Source organism: Gallus gallus, chromosome 10 (genome assembly GCF_016699485.2).
Source record: "Gallus gallus isolate bGalGal1 chromosome 10, bGalGal1.mat.broiler.GRCg7b, whole genome shotgun sequence".
NCBI classification, from domain to species: Eukaryota; Metazoa; Chordata; class Aves; order Galliformes; family Phasianidae; genus Gallus; species Gallus gallus.
In genome coordinates this window covers 9,741,810-9,762,698 of record NC_052541.1, presented here as the reverse complement: position 1 = coordinate 9,762,698, position 20,889 = coordinate 9,741,810, and the positions used below count along the sequence as shown (strand labels likewise).

Genomic DNA, 20,889 nt, shown 5'->3' with positions numbered 1-20,889 from the left:
AAATGTACAAAGAATCACCATGGTTGGAAAAGATCTCCAAGACCATCTAGTCCAACCGTCCACCTACCACCAATATTTCCCCACTAAACCATGTCCCTTAGTACCCTTGAACAACTCCAGGGTTGGTGACTTCACCACCTTCCTGGGCAGCCCATTCCAGCACCTGACCAGTCTTTTGGAGAAGGAATTTTTCCTAATATCCAACCTGAACCTCCCCTGGCATAACTTGAGGCTTTTCCTTCTAGTTCTATCACCAGCTACGCGGGAGAAGAGACCAACATCTACCTCACCACAGCCTCCTTTCAGGCAGTTGTAGAGAGCGATAAGGTCGCCCCTGAGTGTCCTCTCCTCCAGGCTAAACAATCCCAGTTCCCTCAATTGCTCCTCTTTAAACTTGTGAGTTTTATGCTGCTCCAGACTTTGTTGCCCTCCTCTGGACACGCTTCGTGGCCTTGATGTCTTTCTAGTAGTGAGGGCCATATTCAATACGTGAATATGCACGGGCAACTTTTCCCTACTATTTCTAGAGTCAAGTAGGAAAACTATGTTTATGTAAGGATAGCACTGCAGATTTAAAGCATCAAAAGCTCACACAGTTCAACACCAGTAGTAATGTTTGTTTTCCATACTGCTACTGTGTTGTACTCCCTACCTTCCATTTTTGCCATTACTTCTCATTTAGTTTACTATTGATGTAATAAAGAAGTTATAGATGTGGTACAAAACAGAGAACCTCTGGTGATATCCAGGTTTACACATCCAGACAGCAATTTTAACGTTGAAAACTTGAAGTATGGTTACATGTAGAAAAATACTTGTTTAAAACAGCCAAATGTGGTTCCACATCTATTTTCCCTCAGAAACGTCCTGCTGTAACCAGCTAACTGGTTAATAGCTCTCTGCCCCTCATTGCTCCTCAACTTCCTTCCCCCATCCACTAATTGCTAGGTCCCAAAATGAAGCTAAACCAGGGAAAACAGATCAGTTTATTCTGCAGACCCATGGGGCCCTCAATTACACAGAGTAGCCACTTCATAACCAAATGACACAATTAAAACTAGATGATCTAGTGGTCTTTTTCAACCTTAGCAATTCTATGATTTTAAAGGTGTTAACTGAAAAAGAAAGGGCTGAGAGGTGATCTTGGAAAGGCAAAGCAGCTGCCAACAACTAGCTACTCTGAGACATACAAGAGATAGGTATTACCCATTTTACATGCCCAGAAGCACCTGGCATGATAACAGCTATAAATAACATTCTCTGTCCGGCCCCCTGAAGCAGAAGAGTAAATGCTATTCTTGTGGAATAGAAATGCACAGAAATGAATAGAACACAGATTCCTTCAGTGTAAAACACCATTTTTACACCACATTGAAACAGTATACCAACAGATAAAGTTGAAACAATTTTGAGACCTTTGCATTTATAGTACCACATAAGCCAACTATCAGTATTGCCATGAGTTGGTTTCATCCTACTGAACCCTAAAAGCCAGAAATGACTGGCATGCATACAAAGACAGTACTTTTCTCTGTTTTCAAATGAATGATTCAATCTTTCTGAACATCCACAATCCTAGAATGATGATATTTTTTGTTGCTTGTGCACCCATAGCTCAGTTGGTTGCAGTGAGCTGATAGATGGGTAAAGAAAAAGAGCCCAGTTGTGAGTCTGCTTGGCTATTACCCTTTATTGGAACTAAGGTTCACATCTTTTCCTGTGATAATTGGCACATATAGTGAGAAAAACAAATCCTATTTCCTCTGAAAAAACATTTTCCTTTAATCTGCCTCATATCAGACAATTTCCAGATGATTGTTTTTTCACTGCCTGAATTTCTAGATGGATTACTACTGGGCATTCTATAAGTTCTCTCATTTTTAACAGGTCATACATAATATTTGGTATGTAGGCTGCATACACATGGAGACATTATGCTATTAATGCAGCTCTATCTTCAAACGTTTTGGGAAAAATCGAGTACTTCATCACTCTCTCTTCTCCTCACTGGCATACTCTCTACTTCTTGGTTTCTTTCTGCCTCCCTTTCCTGACATCTGCTTCTATCTCACAGATGACCTTTCTGAATTATATGCTGTCACTATGTAATGTTCACTCAGTCCTAAAATCCCATTTTTGTTTTAGTTAGTCATCAGAATTATTGGCTTCAGGAGCTGGAGGCCATTATTCAATGAGCCTGCCTTTATATTTGCCCCTTGTGTTTTAAGTGTCAAGAACAAAATAGCTAACTGTGTAAAATAGCAAATTGGGTTACAAAGTTTTGAGCTTGCCCTGTGATAAATCTTTGAGAGGATGAGGGGAAGGCAAGTTATATATTAACTTTTTATTATTATTATTTATTGAATACTACACCTATTGGAAAAGTATGTGAATTTAATACTGCTTTGTCCATCACAGAAATTGAACAAAAGCTCCTTAAATCCTAACTTCTTCATTAAGATGATAGGCAGAAATGACTAATTTGTCCTAAAAAACCATTTACCAGAAAAAAACATCCTTCAATGCTTGTACAGCAATGCTAGATATTATAATAAATATTCTCAGCATTACTCAAGAAAACCAATACCTGGAATTGACAGCTAGGCAATATATTGCCTACCTTGCTACATTAGGACAAATGGACAACAGCCTTCGGAAGAAAAATAAAGCTTGGACAAAAGGTTCATTATATAAGAAACTGTTGCAAGTGACAAGGCAAGAGAAGAGGAAACCCTTAGAAGTGAGAAGAGAGGAGGATGGACGGGAAGCACAATGCTACCACTCAAGTACTACCCATACCTTCCCACAGCGCTGCAGCCCCCCAGCTCTGTCACTGCAGGGCTGAAGCAGACACCAGCAGTCATAGGCATCCATATGGAGAACTGAACTGCTATGGTAAAAGCAAAGCTACTGTCTGCAAAGAAAGCTGAGCAGAATTAAGGAAATGCTGAAATAAATGAGAGGGTGTTTTTTTTTTTTTTTTTTTTTTTTTTAAACAGTATCAAAAAATAGTGGCATGTTCCCTGTGCATAAAAAACTGTGTTTTATAGTCTTGCTATCTGTTTTGAGAAAACAATCTGAAAGGTTCTGGAAAGGAGAAAGAAGGGAAGTTGGATGAGACTCCCTAGAGGCTGGATAAAAGTTTTCTGACATATATCAGTTAAAAAATATATATATTATATTTTTTGGTCCCGACAATGCAGCCATTCGTGTTTAAAATCCTGGTACAGGATCCGAGCAGTGACATTTCAACAACATAACTATTATTTAGAATTCCATTATTTTAGTTTTGAAGGCTCAACAGCGGTAGTTTGGTCGGTGCAGTTCCCTTCTCATTATCACTCCTCAGTATGGCACACTCTCCATGTCACGCAATAAGGGAAGCCGTGCTACCTCTCAGTGCCTTAATTACCACTGCAGCCGCATCCAACCCAGACAGCGGATCTCATTTCCTAAACCTGCACTGAATGGGGTCACAAACTGGCCTTCAGGACACTTCCTACTACAATTTGTGACAGGCAAATGTGATCAAAAGTTTCCAAAGATGTTAAATGTAATCACTGTTTCTGAGTCTCATCTGATTGAAATAAAAGATGGAGAACTGCCACAGGCTGCTTTAGAGAGGAAAAAAGCACCCACAAAACATCCCACAACAACAACAAACCCAACAGGCACAGTTTATTTCATTTTTGCCTTACCCCACCAGCTGCCAAGTAAATTTAATAAGTCTTTGTTTTATGAAGAATCATAAAAACGGTCCAAAAGCAATTTTACACAGCCAATAGATGCTAAATAAATATACCTTCTCTATAACACCGGCTACATTTTTGGTCCCATAAAGCAGCTCCAATTTTACACTTCATAGTGTCTATTTCTCGGTGCATGTTAACATGCAACATGTACCCACATTAGAAAGGCTCTGACAGAAATACCAAATTAATATTCCAAACATTTCCCACTCTCTCTCTCTCACACATATATTTGTGCAATAACTGCCAGTTCATGCACAATGCTGACTTCTGCTCTAAACATTTTCTTCCAGACCTCTTTCGGAACTCCTGATTTTCTCCAGGCTGTACTCTTAACTACAACTTTCTCTTCTCCCCATATACGGGCAATGACTGCCTTGCCAACCTACAGGTCCAGTTAATCCACAACATCTGCTTTCTCTGCTATTATGGGCTGCTGTGGGCACTCCTGGCAGGAAAGTACTGACCAAGTTGACATCTTTTTCTATAAATGTTTTTCCCCTCCAGCTCTGACATCTTTCTAGCTAAACTGCCCTACTTCCCTGACCTGGTAAAACACTATGTTTGTAGTCCTAGGCTTCTTTACGTTATTTTGGTCTTTTTTCTTTTCAAAACTTTTCTCTCTTTCGTTTGTATATCTAATGAGATCTGCTGAGAATATATGCAAAATATAACCTTTTTTCAAGGGGTGTTTTTCATCACACTTCATACTTTATCACCTGTTTGTTTCAGTAAGCCTTTCTGAACACATTATTTCCTCAATCTCACTACCATCCCCAGACCATTTTTCCCACACTAACTCACATCCATACTCCTCTTTTGTCTTTTATTAAACACAGCTCTCTCTGGAATTAAAAAACATACTTCCTAGAAAAAGTCCAGGAATAGTCAATATTTTAGCCTTTTTTTTTACCCTCAGGCCTGGCTTAAAGCCACTGATCACATACTTCTCAATCTTACCTTTCCTCAAACCTGTCTTCTAACTCTCTCTTCCAGTACATTTTTCATAAGAACATTATGCTTCAGCATCTGCATCTCTTTCTCATTCCATATCTTGTCTCTGTACAGCTACCTCTGCTGATGGGGAAGAAGTTACCATAGCTGCTCCAATGAGTCACAAACTAATCTACTATGGTCAGATCTTCTCAGCCAACAAGATGAAAAATCCATTTGCTTATGGAATCAAATGACAAAATCTGATTTTTATTACCAATCCAAACCTTCTAAACCACATCAAAAAAAGACAAAGGCTGGCATTTTTATTTTCAACGTTATTTTTCAAACACATTGTTTCCATTCACCAATCTAAAATTTGGGCTTGCACATTCGATTTTGCATCATTCCTTTTCCTAAAGGATCTATTCTCTCTCTAAATGTAGTCATTAAAAACACTGCAGCAAAAATTATTTTCCTTATTTTCACTTTGCTCATGCAGTCCTACTCCTTGCATTCACTCACTAGTTCGCCATCATAGGTTGTATCCAACCATATATGAATATGCGCTTTGGAAAACCGGATACTGTTTGCAAAAGTTCAGGGCATTCCTGTGAGGAAGAAATATGTGGAATTTATCTAAAAATTATCTAAAAATTTGTAAAAACAAAATCTCAATTTCTTTGAGAACTAAGGTGGCCAGAAAGGCTCACTTCAAGACAGAAACAGTAAAATTAGAAATAGATAAAATCAGCTACAAAAGTTTTCCTTTTATGAGTAGAATTGGTCATAAAAGAGCCAAAACTTTCCTGGAATCAAAAAAGCAGGGAAGAGGAGTATTCATCTGGTATGGTACAACTATGGAATGAGCAATACTGTGTGCAAGACACAGGCTAGGAGGAATATCAGCATCCGAGTTTCACAGCGGGCACATCAGCAACTAACAGCTATTTCAGGAGATAAAATAGGGGGAACACTGACACAGCCACACACCAATGAGATAGCGATAAAAGGTACAAGGCAAGAAAACAGAAAACTGGCAAGCTACTACCTGCCCAAGCAAGCTGTCAGAATTGACTGCACCACCAACACTGCAAACTCAGCAACGTGGATTCTGTTGAAATGCTTCTGCCTGGATGTTGTGCATTTTACTTGATTAGCAGGTGCTCAGATAGATTTGGGACTTTAGCAACCTGTTCCCTCCTAATGGAAGAAGAGGAAAACATTTTTCTTCCAAGTTTTGTGGAATCACCTTCATAAAACGATTAGTGTTAAAAATAATTCATCCATTGAACATTTCCCACTGAACTCAATCATACCTTTTTGATGATGGCTATTTCTCCATCTTTGCCCTGAGATGATCTGCTTCAAGTTCTCAACCACACCTGTTCTCCTACTGCACCAGCTCCTGACTGCTAGCGACATGTTTCTCAATTGCTTGAGTAACTAAGGCCAACAGAATGTTATATGCTTTACATAGTCATTCTATTTGTACCTTCTGAGACTTTAGGACTTCCATATTCTCATGTCTCTTTTGATTTAAGTACTACTACTCCTCACTGTACAAGAGTTTAAAGTCAGAAACAAAAGTACCTTTTTAAATCTGACCTTCATTTAGTTCATTTATACATCTAACAATCAAAGTAGCTGCCATTAAGCAAGGTCTTATTTTGAGTAATGTAATGGGTCTTCTGCTGCGGTTGATGAGGCCACGACAAAATGACCCTTAAGTAGTCTACAAAGCGTAGAACTTCCTTTTTAATTACAACATCCTTCCAGCAGCCCTGAGAAGTAAGAAATATTAACAGTAGTCTACTCACTTTAGAATGCTGGGAACTTTGAAGTATATGCTTCCAAATCAGAGCCATCACAACATGCAAAACACAGCAGGGAAAGCATCTGCTCCTTCCATCCACACAGATAGGCACTGTACCAGCATAGTTGAGGGAAGAGCTGAACTTTGCATAGGGAGACACAAACTTCAAACATACTTTCCCACAGGAAAAAAAAAAAAAAAAAAGTCTACACAAATCCGTGTCAAAATTCCAACTATTGAGATGACTGGGAAGTTCACTGCTCTCCAACAATGGCCCCAAAATTGGCATTGGTTGACAGAGAAAGAGGTCTGGCCACAAATCCAGGGAAGAGATGAACACCCTGGCTGCCCACCAGTGACCCGTGCATCAGTCAGGAGGTGCCTGCTGGCTCACAGTTTCCAAGACTCACGTGCTTAAGTAACAGCCAAATAATTAAGAGGAGTTAGCATCTCTCTAAAGGTTACACCAGGCAACAGAGCACTCTCCAAATATCTGTTCCCTAGGGCAGTCTACAAACATTTGTAGCTTGCAGCAAATTAACTGGCTATTAATTCAGTTAAAAAGAATACTAAAACCAGAAAGAAATCCCATCATCCGTAGACAATCTGCATCTGCTACTCAATCTCTACACAGCCAGGTCACGAGGCTAGTATATATGGCCCCTTTCCTCCAAAGCAGTACTTGTTTACAGCACTATATAAAACAACGTAAAATTTCTGAAAGGTACTGCAGAACACAAGAAGGAGCGCATGCCATCTCTTTCTGACCTTAGCATAACCAGGGCAGAGTGGTTTTGTTTTCTATTCCCCCCCCCCCAACATCCCAGTCTCTTGCCCATTCAAGTCCTGCACAGTCTAGTGAGATCTGCAGCAAAACTTGAAGGTTCCGTGGCTCCAAAGCAACCCCAGCTGCACACAGGGCTGTCATTCCAGTGCATATGTCCTGGGGCAGTTTCCCTTCACTTAAAATCCAGATCAAAACAGTTGCTAAAAAGAGTGCTTACTATGCACAGAGATTGAAAGGCACCACATAAAATAACACAGCATTATGCAGACAGCTTGAGAAAAAGTCATCACCATCTCAGTCTGGTGGTGCTGAATGAATGTTATTCATGTGACATTTTGGACAAGATTGTAGGGATAACTTTGGTTTAATGACTAATTAGCAAACTTCTGCAGAAATAACACGGCAGTGTATTAGACACAGTGTCACATCGCAGGCGTGCTGGGTTTCTCCCGACACTTTCCTTACACTCACTGTCTCTCTTTGGGCTGGCAGAGGGAGGGCGCTGCGTATGTTACAAAAGCTCATTACTTTTAGAGACAACAAACAAAATACGAGAGTAATAAATATTTACAGCAGAAAAATTAAAGCACGGAGGGCACAGGCTGTGGGATAATCATTCCACTCAGACCCAGGAGTCGTTTCAGCTCTGCCCAACAGCTCCATCTTCATACCCAGTTCTCCCAGTAGCATAAGCATGAACTGGCCAATGCACACTCCTCCTCCCAGTAACCTTCTCAGCTTCACTTTAACGGATCGATTTCGGAACAAGGACAACATAGTTATCACTATTTCATCTGAGGCTTTTCTTTTGCTTTAAAAGCAGCAGGTGAGCAAATTACAATAATTGGTTTGGCATCTAAAGAAAAGTAAGGACAACCACATCCTGCATACAGATAATATCCTCATTAGTTTAAGCTGGAATCAAGTCACTCTTTTTCTTTAATAAAAGTTGATTGCTAGACGTGGTTGTGTCCCTGACTGTTCATAATCTGTCTATCAAATGCGAGCAGTAGGAAAAGGCCCTTGGAGAGCCTCTGTGAGTTTTTCATCAGCTAGCACATTGGGGTTTGTCAGGAAGAAATGAACAGTTTGACCATTACCAGGCTCATGTACTGCAGGACAAATTGCTGTGACAGGACTTAAAGGACTAGCAGTACAGTCGATAGGGAAAAAAGCAGTCTCTCTCATTCTGGAGTCACGGATGCTTCAGATAATGTAATTAATGATTTATAGCAGTGATGTTTATTTTTATTTTTTAAATACTCTTGAAGTAACAATGCTATTAGATACTATCAATCCCCACAGCTGAGTACCTGAGCATCAATTCCAGAGAACTGGGGATAGGATAACATTCCCCCCCTTCTTTGCCCCCAGTAAATAATTCACAAACACCTCAACGACCTGGGAAGCACCCTCTGTAGTTCAAATGGTTAGCAAGCTTTTTGCTAGGTATGATGTTTATCATTTATTTAATACACATTGCCAGAGCCTGAGGAAGAAAAGTTTAAAAATAATGTCAATAGACAAAGGATCATACTCAGAGTCATCAACCAATCTTCTTGTTCTCCCTGAGGCAAAAGCCAATGTGAATTCATTCAGGGCCATTCTATTATTTATGCAAGGAAGTGTCTATCATAAACACAGAATGAAAAGCAGTTACTCCCTGCGCAAGGGTCTGAAGGATCATGTCTAATAACTAGAGGTTTAATTTCAAGATTTCAGAAATTCTCATTTAAAAGCACCTGAAGCAAAGTCTAAACAGGGGACGATAAGAGAAATAATTGGTGTAACAATTTGGGTACTATGCAATATTTCTGATAGGAAGCACAATACATCTTGTATTAAAGATTAGGACAATGAGTCCAAGCCAGCCCCAGTAACAAAGCAGTACAATAGCTAGTAGAGATAACGTTAACGTTAACTCTGACTTTCCTGATTTCTGTCAGCCACTTCCACTTTTTGATGTATTCATTTATTTAGTTACCCTGACATTAAAAGGAAGCTTTGAGGAAGATTCTGCAGTTATTAGTTTAAGAGACTGAAGTGACCATCCTCTTTCAGCATCTCTGCCTTTTTTTGTTGTTGTTGCCTTTCTTTACAGGTTTCAATGTAGAATTCCTCCTCCATCTCTTCCAAAACTGTATTTCTCCCTGTTAGAATCTTATTTTCTCTCCATCCATGGTAAACTTTTATTGTTTTCTTACATCTCCTTTGTTCCCCTATAGCACATTTCTCCCCTTAATAAAACCCTTGCTCTATATTCTTTCCTTGCATTTTGCTGCCATATCAAATTTATTCACATCTACCAAGCACTCACGCAGCCTCTTCCATCATGTAGCAGAGCTTTGGTGTGGCAGAGAAGATCAAGTGACAAATTCCCATGTTTACAAAATTGCTCAAAGAAGCAATAAAGAAGAGCTGGACTAGGATTTTTTTCCTCATTACGCTCTGAAGAGATAGCTGCAGGTAGGAAACAGCAACACAAACCCCAATTATGTGCAGATTTTAAGTCACCTCGCACCTTGTTTCAGTTAAAGCGGGTAAGAGATGAACAGAGAAGGACCAGGGAAGCAGCTACAGGTTCCTTCATCCACTCAAACTCTTTCCTAGCAGATCCAGTCCCAGCAATTTGAGTTCTTTTGTCTTTATGCAATACCCATCCCTTCTGTTTACTGCCAAACGACAGAACTTCTCCGCAAAGACTGCACAAAAGGAAAAAAAAGTGTATCAACGTATCACTACAGCACCTCAGATATATTTTTCTATATTTGCTAATAGTGCCTCCAATGGTACATTTAAAAGCATGAAAAAGCAGTCTGAGCAACAAAACAAAAGCAGTAATGCCGCAGCAGTGTTTTTTCCTCCACTGCACCTAAGAAAGCAGCAAGATGGTATAATTTCTGTGTTTTAATTTACTCTAACTTACTAAACATTTTCAGCATGGCACACCTGAGAGATCATCAATCACAGAAGTTCAATACGCAAAAGAATCACTTCATAATAAATGCTTTCTTTCCAGATCTAAAAGTATAGTGGTCCCAGTCTGCTTTTTATTTTATATTTAAAGCAGAGACCCACGAATGTCCTCTGGTATTGTGAATACAGCACGTCTTCCTTCCCTGTAATAAAGGGTAGCATATTTTCATTTTGATCGCCTGGAGTGAGAATGGAAATGTCTAAGGAATTAATGGGTTTATTCAGTCAGTCATAAATTTGGACCTTTTCAAAGGCTTCTTCTGGTTGCACAGTCATGCTTTAAAATTATCTTTCATTATTAATATAGCTCCTATTAGTAGCTCTGCTTAGCAAAATATTCCTTTTTATTTGCAGCTAATGTGGAAAACTGGCAAATGTTTTGACAAGATGAACTAAGTCACTTTGTCTCTTGAATGAAACGGTTTGTTCCTGTAGTGGTAGCCCAAAGATTATGCCCATGATGACTGGCAGTGGGAGGACAACTGACAGATAGGAAAGAGATTAAAAAAAAAAACAAAATTATTTGAATGGAAAATCCCTAAAATGAGATGCTTTAAGCTTTGCAGCTGTATTTTAACTTTAATTTCAATCCATAAATCAAAGATGTGAGTCCTTTAGACTGCACTCAATGCAATACATTAACAGGATTAAAAGCAGATTAAAATCTTTAGAAAACACAGAACAATTGGTAAAAACACCACGACTGAATCTCCTTCAGCTCCAAGTTCAGTAGTGGCCTAAGGTATGCACTTCTTCCCTGTAGACTATTTTCCTACCTTCCTGGCACCATAGAGAATCAGTGTGAAAGATGACCCAGCTGAAGGCAGTTTGGCCATTCTCCTTAATGAAGGTAATACCTTGGCTTTGATTTTTATAGCAGGTTAGAACAAACTAGCTTACAACTTATTCAGCAGATACAGTCACTCAGGGCACGTGAAATGTTTTGTCAATTAAGATCTACTGTTTCCTGAAATTCACATTGCTGAAGATTTCCTTACAGCGGGATATATTTGGTCATGGATTATTGACATTATCAGGATGTTATGAAGATGTTGTGAAAACCATGAGGATAAGAGAGATGAAGACTTGCCAGGGCCCCTCTCCTTCCTTCTTAAGCAGATGAGCTCATGCCCTGAAACAGCAACATTATGTTTCTGCACACATTTTTTGTTGTGTTTTCCCCTGCCTGGGTTTTCTGTGGCTTCATAGGGCTTTTTTTTTTTTTTTTTTTTTAGACAGGCAAACTTTTCTGAGACCAAGAGATGATTTCTTACAGTCAGAGAGAGATATAATAGGGTTTGCCAGGGATAGATTCTGCTACCATATTCTACAGACACCAGAAGTCTGTAAGTGGATGAGGCTCCAAAATGATTTATCACCTGAAGGAAAGCTGTTGGTGGAGCATTACTGTGTGTGAGGCTGAAGAGAAAGAAGCAATGTGTACATGAAGTTCGTGCAGTATGAGCAGTTTTTCACTTGTCAAAAATCAATTTCTTGTGCCATTCTGCTTTCTGTTCATCTAGCTTTGTTAGCTCCTTTTAAAGTTAATACTAATCCTTGATATGACAGATCACAGAGGACATGTCAGTGTGGTTGTACGTCCTTACATCAACAAGGACGTCGGTGTGCTGTCTTCAGGCATTACCTACACGTTTACTGTATAGTTTCCTCCTGCAGAGGGCATGAAGTGCAAATGCTACACAGTGCTTTGCACAGATGACCCTGTGCCTAATAATACATCTGTAACCTTCTGGCATTCAGCGCCCTTCCTCATCTATTAACGTGTTTCCTTGCTAGCTTGCACTAAATGTAACCTCCAAGTGGAGGATCTAGAACTGTTATATAATGCACACTTGATTCCAATGGAGAAAATGTTAAAAGGCACCTATTGATTACATAAAAAGTGCATGAGTAGAGTTTCGGTATTTTAGTCTAGGGTCTAAATTCTTTTATCACTTCTTTAGCAGATCAATAAGTATTAGGGAAGCCTGATAAAAAATTCAAGACTTGCACATGCAAAAAACTATTCCTACATTTCTAAGTAGTCCATGGTGCTGCCTGTCGATCTTTGTATTTTCACCCACGGTTATTAGAGTATGGGTTAGTAAAGACTTACATCTTTTTCTTCAATTAGCTCTGGACCGTGTACATATATGTACAAAACAGGGCAGTTCCTGCAGATCTACTAGCAACATGGAAGATTCACACTCGATGGCTGAAAGTGCTTTTGTCCATCATCCACTTCAGTATCATGATGACAAACTCAAGAGAACACCTTTAGCATGTTATTTACAACTATTATTTCCATTACTCTTGTTTGTGCACATGGTTAAACACATACTTAACACAAAGAAATACTTGAATATGAGTATGTCTGTCAAAATACGAATATCCAACCATTAATAATACTGCATTTACAGCAGGAATAGTATATAGTATCTTGCAGCTTAAAAAACAATCTCAGAAAGGACAGCATCATGCTGCAAAAAGAATTATTTCTTAAAGTCTTATGACTCTTGACAAAGGTACCGAGTTCTTCATTTTGTTGATAAATAACCCTTTTTCCTCTTACATTTCCTCTTTTTTTAAATGCTTCAGAGATTCCCACCACTCAAGCACTTAACAATATGTGAATTCCTCATAAACTCCCTTAGTATTGGTAATATCATCAGCTGTGGGGTAAGTGAATTAGAGCTTGCTGCAGAAAAGCAAGTAAACAGCACTGTAAGCTATGGTTAATTACATTCACTAAGTTTCAGCCCTTTATGCTTCTTCCTCCCTGAAAAAAAATATCCAATTTTGAAAGTGCACAACAATTTAATAGCCTTCAACTAAGTTTAAATAATTTGACATGTGTCGGTATATAAGCTACAGTAGTATTTTTGTAATTATTTTGAACTCACTTCCCACATAAGAGAGACAAAAAAGCTCTTTTGTTTTAATGAAAGGTGGATTTCAAGGTTGACACAAGACTGATGTGACTGCTTACTCTTTCAAAGAGTTCCAGCACCATGGATTTGGCTGCCTTGAGTGAGCTCTCAGTCTGCAACAAAGTCCTGACACTTACCTGGTTTCTATCATCTGGAAAGAAGTGTAAGCGTTTCAAGTTCTACAAGCATTCATTATTTTACTTCTGCAGCTCTGAGAAGATTTGAAAGATCTAAACTATACCAAAGGAGCAGGGCTAATAGATACTACATTCTTGTTCTGGAAAGAATAAAGGAAAAAACCTCAAAGACCCACTGCTGAATTGAGTCAGTGGAGGAAAGCACAAGTGATCACCAGAGCCAATATCTAATCACGTTTCTTGGTTTCCTACCCAAGCCCACAGTAAGTGTGCCTCTAGGTCCTTCCCTTGCCACGTAGGTCCAGATTCTGCTTACCAAGGCAAGAAGAGCTGAAGGCAGGGTGACATAATGAACTGCTCTGTCTCTAAGGAAGACATGGTAAAAATTGTAACACTAATTGACTCAAACAAAAGTCATGAACTCCAGAAAGTAAAGTAAGGACTGCTCTTGGAGTGTAGCTGAACAACACAAGCAAGCTCTAGCAACTAGCTGTTATATACAGTTATTCACCCCTTACCCCTGGCCTGACCCATGCAGCGAGCCATTTCAGAGCTCTACACTGTTTTGTTTTTCTTTTGCACGTGCCAGTTTTCCAGACATTTGAGCACAGGAAGCATCTCCCAATAGGTTTAAGAACAGGAGATAACGGAAGGCAGACTAGCAGAATTCCTCCAGTGATGATCTTACCTGCAGTCACTAGACTGCATGTGAGCGGACATCCCAGTGACACCCCCACGGATCAGGGACCAATAACTGGCTCCTTCCTCCTGTACTGGAGGCTAAGAGGTCTTGGCTTAAATCAGAAGTGGGAGGGAGCAGTGAAGACCTGACAGGTGGCACAGCTTGCTACAGATGGTTTTCAAAAACATTTTTTTAAAGTGGGCTCAGTGCATTTGCTAGAACCATCTCCTGCATAGGCTTGCTCACACATATGGCTTGAACCTGGATTGCAAATGTGGAGGGAAAAAGCTGCGGGCAAGTGTTAGGAAGACAAGAGGTTATAAATCCTTGCTCAACACAGAAACAGACAAATAAAAAGAAAAAGGAAGACAAAGGATTACTATAAACAAACATTGAAAATATAATAATGCAATTACACAAGTCAGCACTAGAAAACATGGAGGAAGTCCAGAGATGGGCAATAAAAATGATTAGAGATACAGAAGAAGAATCTGAAGACGAGGAATATTTGGGTTCCATAAGAGATGAATATGGAAGATTAGATATAATAGAGCTATGTAGAATAGTAAATTGTACAGTGGCTACATCAGACCATTCTATCTTCTACTTCTCGGAGAGCAAGTAGGTCCAATTGGAAGGCAAAAATGCTCAATTGAGGAAAGACATTTTTGCACAGTTCGTGACTATCTTGGGCTGTTTGCTACAAGAGAAACTTTCAGCCAAGGTCTTCATCTGACTTGGAGAGAATGAGGTGTTTAAATAAACCAACAGCAATACAGTATCTCCTGTCTAGTTGATTTAAATAAACAAACTGAAGGGTGATATGTAAATTTTTATACTTTGGTCAGCTGCTTACTGACAAAGGTAAGGAAAGCATTTTATTCTAATTGTTTTGGATTAACCATTCTTTATGAGATACTGTAAATTTTTAAGATGTCTTTGTTTGCCATTAAATTTTACGTAAAAATTTGGTCTTGCATTACTCACAAGTGGGATGGTTTTGCAGGCTATTTTATTTTCCCCTCTCTCTCCCCCCAGTACTTGCTATGAGATGCCAACACCCAGGAGTAAAAATGTAGAATGAGAAATAGCTTCTGGATTTGTGGGATTACAGACAGCTCACCACAGTCATCACCAAGGCTGTTCCACAAGGGGACCCTCTCCCTTTGTCTACCACAAAAACACTCTACGGGCAACTAAATCACAGAATAAAAACTGAGATTTTTTTAGTGCTAAAAAACAAAGTGTCAGAAATAACAGTGTGTGGAAAAAAACCAAAGGCATTATCTGTATTTCATCTTTATGTGCAGAGAATAAATTAGAAGAAATATTCCAGATAGCGCTGGGGAACAGACCATACCCAACAGTAAACATGACAAAGAGCTCCCATTTGTCCCGATCATTCTAACAGAAATGAATCCCTTCCCAACTCCATACCTAGGAAGGTATTACTCCACAAAAAATAAATTTTACAGACACCACTTCTGGTCTCACACAATTTTGTGTCATTGTTTTCCAGTTCATCAATGTACATAGCAGTACCAAAACATGGTGGGAATCAATGTGAGCTTTTTTTTTTTTTTTTTTTTTTTTTAAGAATAAGATCAAGCTAAAGAACAACAACAACTCACATCATTTTTGCACAGACTCATCATGATGAATGCTTACAAAGGTTATTCCCATCTGCCCACATTCCAGAGCAAGATTAAACTTTGCCCAGGAAATAAGAAAAACAATGAACCTGTGTAGATTTCCTTTATGACAAAATATAATTATGAAATCATTACAGTCAAAAGGAGAGATGTAATTCACTAATATTTCTTTAGAGGTAACATCTTGTGCGCCCTGAAAAAACAACAACAAAATCGACTTTCCTACTAAAATTTTAATAAGCCCCAGGGTTTTCTGTGAAATATTTAAGAATAGCTGGTAAGCAAACAATTGAAAAAGAACAGATGTTAAAATCTATGAATATATACATTCCCATATTTTAAAATAAAAATGTCTTCTACTAGCTGTGATTGCATATTAGACAAAAGAAGAAACAAGTCTGCTCATACTGTTGTTTGCTCCTCACGTATGTTGTAATAATGCACTGTTTAACTTGATGTTCCCTGCTGGAAATTGTCCAATTCTACTGTAACTTGTTTTCCATCTTCCTAAAGAAAAATAAAGTCAAAGAACACAAAATCTTGGCTTTTACTGCATTATGGTTTCCACTGCTCCATCTGATTTAAAAACAAATTATTTCTGGTCTTGGTCAGGATGAATTGCAGATACCACATAAAGAAAAAGTTACTTGGATAATGTCTACAGTTGTGTATGTACTTGGAGGGTTTTGATAGTTCTGGGAGCCATGACCATGCTGTACACTTGGCTTGACACAAATGAATCAAACACCTTCAGAACGCAGTACATAAATGCACTTCCTTGCGATCTAACAGTGAGGTCCGATTTCTGTCAAAATCTCCTGGAAATTGAGGAACAACTCCTTGATGATTTTAATTTATTTAAATTACCATTTCAAAACAGCAATGAAACACCCCAGCTAATATAAAATATAGTATGGTACTGTATAAAAAGATTACTGTAACGTTCACGTAGTTAAAATAACACACCCTTCGGCCTCATTCTCAGCAACACCTCTGACATCAGGAGTATATTTCAAAGGGATTAATGCCTGTTGTGCCTCATTGTTTAACTACACATTGACTGTGGAGAACGCGAATTCATAATATAATGCTGGAAGACTCAATTTCTTTTTGATCATAGAGCTCAATGGGTAACTACCACTTCCAGAACACCATTATTTAGTATTTATGGAATCTAAATACCTACATCAACCTGGTTGCTGAATGCCTCAAAATGAGAAATGCTGCCATTATTTCTAAACTAACAGTATGTCCAGGGCACAGTCTTTGAAGTGGCAAATAGGTTAAAAAATAAATAATGAGGAACCTATCGTAAGAGAGAACATGACTTTTAGTTCTCCCAATCCCCACACATTTTCCTGTGATAAAGGCTGGAGGATAACAGCATCATATGGGGACGCATGAAGGCACTCTCACAAAGCAAGATCACCTTTAGATTTGCAAAGCACAACAATCTATATTACTGTAGCTTAGAACTGTAAAAACAAGGTTTCCACCTAGTTAAACAACTGTAAATTTCTGTCGATGTTGTGCTATAAGCAATTTTTAAATCAACTTATATGAAAAGGAATTTAGCCTAAATCTTGTATCACCAAATTCTACCACCAGAGTACTCCAGCTAACGTCTTAAACTCATACAAACACACCTGTACACTTGTTTAAATCATCTTTATCTTATTTAATTCCTTACAGCAGAGCAATAAGGAGCAACACAGATACCTAAACAGACATCTAGTGCCGTTTCAGATGTCTGAGAGCATCCCACCACAACTTTCAAGTGCTGCTACAGAAGGCATTAAATCATGTGTCACACCTGCTAGTCCTGACAGATGTCTCAGGTATACAAAGCATCCAAAATGGCATTACATGTCTATGGTTAGGCTTTCACTCTTTCCCTTGGTGCCTAGAGAAAGCGCAAATGAAGAGCAGAATTGGTGTCCCGGAGTCTGTCGTTTATCTCAAACACAAGCACTACAGAAGCAATACAAGTGTGAAATCTTTACATTGTCTCACTGATGTATGTTTCCACTCTATTCTGAGCAGATCAATCTGTGGCATAGCATACAGGATGCTGCGTATTAGTACAAGAAAAACCTTTTGCAAGGAGGAAAGCTGGTACAGATTTTTGTGTGGGTAAATAGCATTTCAGTTCCAAAATCAAACGGGATTAACAAGAGACAGAAGGATGAAATGCCGCCCTTCATCCACAATTCAAGTGGAAGCTGTCTGTTGCTCATTCTGTTTGCAATTTATTTGTAGCACAGCATGGGGGAAAAAAAAAAATCCCCTACATTTATTAAATATTGGCACACTCTGCAATATAACTTCAGCTTGACACCTCTGTCTGGACAATCCAGAAACAAGAATCAAAACCAAGGTCACTACGAAGTCTGAAAATTCACTGTCTTGAATGTACTTCCATCTCAACCAGGCGAGCTGTAGTGACCAGCTATTTACTACAGTACTGTGTCTATCTTGTTGCCATATTCAGACTTCAAGCGTAAAGAATCACCCAACATTCTGAGCTGGAAGGGGCCCACAAGGGCATGAAGTCTACCTCCTGGTGCTGAGGCCTCCCCTCAGCCTCCTCTTCCCTGGGCTGAATAAACCAGGTGACCTCAGCAGCTCGTCCCACACATTGCCCTCTAGATCCTTCACCACCTTCGTAGGTTTCAACCATTACAGAAAGAACAAAACCAACAACAGACAAAATCAACACAACACACACAACAAAAAGACTTCAAACAACAACAACAAAAAGTTCCTACTTAATCATAACCCCTGCCTTTATTTCATAGACTTAAACAGTGCCTCATTCACATATTTATTTCTGTAGACATATATTGTAACAGTTTGCCAGAAAAGTTTTTAATAATACCTTTAGACAAAATTAAAGCTACTGTGCTATTATACTACTCAATGAAAACATCCAAAGGAAATCTACAGAAAGGGAAATCTGTTTGAATGACAACAGAAATGATTGCTTACCTCAGACACTTCCTCACTTCCTTGGCCACAGGATGGACAGCATAACAACTCGTACTCCAAATTGTTTATGAATAGTTGACGAAACACTGAAAAAATAATAAATTCAACCCCTGAATCTCCACAAGTAGTTGTACAGCTCCATTTTCCTTTCTGGTTTTACAGTTATTTTCGGGTATAAAAATGTTTTGCATAATACCAATATCCATCTAAGAGCTTGGCATATATATTTACTACTACAAACACCAGTAAACACACCATGTATTAAAAAAACCCAGAAACATATTTAGATATTGAATAACTTGAGAAAAAAATGGAATATTTCTGCTATGGAGGGACAAATCGCAAGGTACTGGGGAACACACAATAGTTCGAGTTATTTTGAACGCAATACTAAGTCTCAACCGTGAAGTTATGACACAACCTTTCAGCCTCACACATCCCACTGCTCTGTAGCAGCCAGCCTAGCCGAGAGGCGATATAAAACAGCCAGAGAGCCACTGGCTCAGCTCTATTGCTACTGCGTTCATCGTGCTTCAAATCCATGCCATAGAACCAACAGCCATAGAGACTCTTCACTTGCGCAGGCACTGCATTTCAAGGGCAGCAGAAGCAAATCTATGCTGTGTATTGGAATGGAGGAAAACTATTCATTTTCATTAAAGAACTTGAATGACTGTAAGCTCATCAGTTAGTTAGGAAGAGAAATGTGCCCACTTTCTTGCCATGATAAGTCACTCTCCTTTTTTATAAGGCAGATAAGAAAAATCAAGCAGGTTAAGAGAATATCCAGAGAAAACAAACAAAAACCATTCCATCTCTGGTTACTTAGAACTTCAAAACACCTCTAAGCAATTTCCTTAATTGTCTATGTAATCACATGTTCAGCTGTTGAAATTGGAAGGAAAAGTGCCTTTTCCCTTCAGACCACCTGCTTGAACTTAACTAAGCTGATTACTGTTATTGTGTTTATATTGCAGCAGCACCTCAGATGAAGGATGCATATAATCCTTTAAGGCCGGTAATCTGTTTAATAGTCATTTCACAGCTTATTTGAAACAAGCTGATGTTAAAGCAATAAATGAAATCTCTTGAACATTCTTCGCATAAACAACAAAGAAGACTGACAGAGCTTTCAAACTAAATTAAGATTTTTCTTTGGACCTGTCCCTCTCCCCAGGAGCGTATGTCCAAGATACGCATACTCTGACACCGTGAATTTTTTTGGGGTGACACTTTTGGATCACAAAATCATACAATAATTGGTGAAAAAGATAGAAGTCTGCCCAGTCCCAAGTTTATGAATGCAACGCAATGTGTGCACAAATGCAATTTCTGATCATGCTTTTGAGACATACTATTACCAATGTTCTCTGTTGAAGGTAAACTGATTTATGTAGCCTTGTAGACTTGGAATGAAGATGGTCCAACAACTTTCTGCTGCTCATTTTAGCCATACACAACTCCTTCATCCACATTAACACAGACAAAAAGTACAAAACATTGATTCCTTTTATTACTGTGCTTTATATCAACATTCAAGCTCTGTTTTCTCTACCTTCTCCCTTCCCACCAAAGTATTAGAAATCTTCAGCAAAATGACTTTCCACTACCCAATTGCACTTTACATCTTTCACATTTCCAAAAAAATTCTGTTGGGGGGGGGGGGGGGGGGGGGGAAGAAAAGGAAAAAAACAGAACGCTCAAGAAACCCAACCACATACCTGTTTTCTAAACAGAAAATGGAGATTTCTGTTGCTCATTTGTTTTTCGAAAGAAGCGATGTTTTCAACTGAAAAGCAGTTTAGATGGACTTTGAGCCTAGCAGTCCTGCTGCAATCATGACATCAAGATTATAATTTTCAACTTGATGGCAATTCTGATTTAAAATGTGCCTCCTTTCCAACAGCACCAACACAAACCCATGGCCTGAGATAGAACCCACAGCCCACAGCTTGGGAATGGGACAGAGCCCAGCAATTCAAAGGTTCTTTAAAGGACACACAGCCGAGAACCAGGACTCAGAACATCTGATGCTTCTGGCATGGGTATGCTATAGCAATTAGAGAGGACTGCTAACAGAAGCTGATCTCCAGTCATTTAAAGCTCATAGATGAAAAGCACCTGTTTAAGCGTAAGAATAAAAGTAACCAACATCAAGGACGGAATGGAATTAATAAGCACCAAAGCCACCAACTTCCAAAAAACGTAATTTCATGAGTACTCCCACAAATGTTTTCAC

General features: G+C 38.9%; 1 protein-coding gene across 7 annotated transcripts in view; it reads right to left on the bottom strand.

Annotated features, from left to right (window-relative positions):
• Positions 1-20,889, bottom strand: part of SEMA6D (semaphorin 6D) — a 604,413-nt gene that overhangs the window by 180,476 nt on the left and 403,048 nt on the right. For 5 of the 7 annotated variants that reach the window (XM_046899132.1, XM_040706508.1, XM_040706507.2 and 2 more), the window contains one exon: positions 18,651-18,736. The exons of the other annotated variants lie outside the window; for them this stretch is intronic. The gene's annotated coding sequence lies outside the window, so the exon portion shown is untranslated. The remainder of the gene's footprint in view (positions 1-18,650; positions 18,737-20,889) is intronic. 7 annotated transcript variants of the gene reach the window in all.